We start from the raw sequence: 3,456 nt of genomic DNA on the forward strand, positions 1-3,456 counted from the left end.
CCTTGAAGTGGAAATCCAGGGCCTGTATATTGTTACATCCCACAAGGTAGGAAGATCTCTGCACCCGGTCTGTGTCAGAAGTCAGATTACTATTGGGGAACCCCACCCCACCCCCGTCCCCATCTGCCCAACCTTGCCTTTCTCATTGCTTTGCTGCTGATCTTGTCACCTTGGCTCCTGCACCTTCACACCCCTGCCTCTCACCATTTAGCAGTTCATCCTCTTAAGGCAGGTTAGGGAGGAGGGTGTCTGATTGCCCAGACAATAAAGCTTTTTTCTTTTCTGGTCTTGGAACACTCTAGTTCTTTTTTATCTCCTTAGAGTTTTCTGTAATCTTCAAAGCTGTGCTCTGATTTGGGCCTTTGGATATAGCCTGTGGTTGGCCCTGCCCCTGGCATTGGCAAAGGTCTTGATACTGTGTGTCCTTCATAGAGCAGATTGGATGATGCCCCAGAGGCCCAGAGCTGTAGGAAAAGTGGTTTAGCCCAGCTTTCACAAGGACTGACTAGTCCCACTTTAGTTTCTATTGCAATGTGGCAACAAGTTTGACCCTTGAAACCTTTCAGATCAAGAGAGTAGTGTTGACTGGTATTCACGGTAAAGCCAAAACCTTAAGCTAATTTGGGAACTGATGGGACTCTGCTAATTTCTTGGATAAATGTGGAATCTACTCTCTGGCCTTCCAGGTCAGGGTTTTGGGTGGGACACCTGGAGCCTCCTCTCTAACTTGTCTAGAACCAATTTTTTTTTTCCTTACTCTCACTTTAATATTCTAGGAGAGAGAACCAACAGCAAAGGCCATGTCTGGCAGCAATTTGGGTGGGGGAGTGATTGTCCCAAGGCCCACCCAGACCTTTTCTCTTTGTTTGTTTGTTATTTCCAGAAACCCAGAGTGCTGGGGACTCGAACCTGGGCCTCCAGCACGAGAGGCTGGCACTCTACGAGATGTGCTATATGGCCTGCAGTCAGACCTTTTCTCTTTGTTCAACCTAAGCAATGAATCTTCAGCTGTCCACTCAGAGATGTTTTTTTTTTTTAATTTTTTTTTAGCTATTGATGAATCTTTATTTTATATATTCATTTATATGTGGTGCTGAGGATCGAACCCAGTGCCTCACACATGCTAGGCAAGTGCTCTACCACTGAGCCACAACCCCAGCCCCTCAGAGATGTTTTGTATAACTGTGCCCAGAAATCTGACTTCTAGAAAAACAGTTGGCTTGCAAAGCAATCCAGACTACAAACAGATAGATGATCAGAATCTGAACTTACTGTTTTTTTTTTTCATTATTGGAATATTTCAAGGGGGACTGTAGTACCAAGAAAGTTGAATACCTCCCCCTGAGCCCCTCATGAACAGGGAGAGGGAATTAAGGTCACTGTGATTGTGTACGTGGCCAGAAGCCACATCAGACTCCACTACTGTTGCTAGTGTTCTGTTCTTCACCTCCTGTAGCTCCTGACTCTTCAGTCTACAGTTGGATCAAGGTCAGCTCTTCACTCCTTGTATGCACCACCGCCACCCCCCCCCCCCACACAGTGAAACCTATATTGACTGACCAACTAACAGGAGACCTAGAGCAGCCCCCATAACAACCAAATGGGGCTAGCTTGTGCTGGAGCCCACATTGTAAATGTACCCCATTTGGACTTTCACATGAGAAATTAACTTCCACTTTGTTCAAGCTGTGACTGAAAAGTTCTAACAAGCCAAGAAAGAAGCAGACCAATTAGGTGCAAAGTGCTAGAAGCTCAGTGATATTTCATGGGAGCAAGAAGGTTATGGCAGCTTTCTAACCCCACCACATTGGTGTGATGTGGAGCCCTCTCCTGTATGTAGCTTTCCTACAGTTCAGCTTCCTCTACTCCCCCAAAACTTGACCTCATGAACTTATTTAACGTGCCCTGACCTTCAACCCCACAAGACTTTGTGGGTCCACAACCCAAACCAATCAACTACAAACATCTGACTCTGTTCAGACTCTCAAAAGAGAGAAAGTTTCTGGCCAGTCAGTGGATTTACTGTTTTGGAGCTGGGTACTGGTTCAGTGAGCTCTAGTGGTAGGGAAACCTGCCAATTGAGGGCCATGGAGGGAGCACTTTCTTTGATTAGCATGTTCTCCTAAGAGAAAGAAAAGAGGCAACTAGAGGGAAGACAACTTTTCATGGGCTTCTTGATTTTTCTTTCCCAGAGTAGCCCAAATCCCTTCCTGTGTGAATCTTTCCTTTGAAGGGGATGGCATGATCAGGTGGGTGGGGTGGGGCTAACTAGGGAAGGATAGGTGATTAGGATGGGGAAGTGCTGGTGAGGTGCGCCTGGGGAGAATGAAGATAAATGTCCAAGATCAACACTAGGGAAATAAAATTTCACTGCCAAGTCCAAAGGTCAGGGTCACAGTGGAAAATTGGACACAGAGCCAAGGTCAGGAGTGAGCAGAACTGGAAAAATGGAAACAGGCCAAGGAACAAGACCAGGCAGGACATGATTGTTGCTGAGAATGAGTTGGCATTAGGCCTAGCTTCACTGGTTTTTAACCTAGACTCAGAAGGGTCACACCAAGGAAGACAAGGTTGGATTTAAGTAATATTATCAAGGGGGAACAAGAGGAACCTGGTTCAATACCCTCTCTGTGTTATACTCAAGATTCTATGCATTTGTGCCTGTTCCTCAGCTTGTTAAAAGGTACAGCACCCTAAAGGAATTATTTTAAGATTTGATGCCAGGTGCAAGGGTGCAAGCCTGTAATCCCGGTGGCTCCAGAGGTTGAGGCAGGAGGATCGAAAGTTCAAAGCCAGTCTCAGCAACTTAACGAGGCCCTAAGCAACTTAGCAAGACCCTGTCACTAAACAAAATATTAAAAAGGGCTTAGGATTTGGCTCAGTGGTTAAGCTCCCCTGGGTTCAATCTCCAGTACCGGCCTCCCGCCCCCATTTGAATGTTGAATCGAGTCATCCACACGAAGACGATCTCTGTGGGGTCTCCTCAGTCTCAGCTGAAGCTCCGAATGGCTGAGGATCCGAGTCACCCTCCAAAGGGGCAGAATCCCCCAGCCTTGAGCAACCCAGGACATCTCTGCAACACAGCTGCCGTCAGAGTCCACCTGGGGAGGCGGAGCACCCGGGATAGTTTTAGAAAACCGTGGAGGACGGACAAGGGGCGGAGGGACAGGGGTATGTGAGATTGTGCTGGCTCAAATATTAACGCGAGGCTTGCCCGCTTCTTCATAATCTGTCCGTTCTGTTTTTCTGGGAAAGTAATTATATTCCCGCCCCAGTATTTTGGGGGTTCGGGGAAGAGATACAAGGCCTGAACTAGCGCGATCGCTTTCGTTCAACCTCCTTCAGCGCCGCCAAGTGCCAGGATCGGGACTAAGGGAGCTCGCCGCCGTCGCGACAGCGTCGTCCCGCTCAGCGGGAGGGCCGTGGCGCGCGGGTGTGATGCAAGCGCGTGTCGAC

Source organism: Sciurus carolinensis, chromosome 2 (assembly GCF_902686445.1).
Source record: "Sciurus carolinensis chromosome 2, mSciCar1.2, whole genome shotgun sequence".
NCBI classification, from domain to species: domain Eukaryota; kingdom Metazoa; phylum Chordata; class Mammalia; order Rodentia; family Sciuridae; genus Sciurus; species Sciurus carolinensis.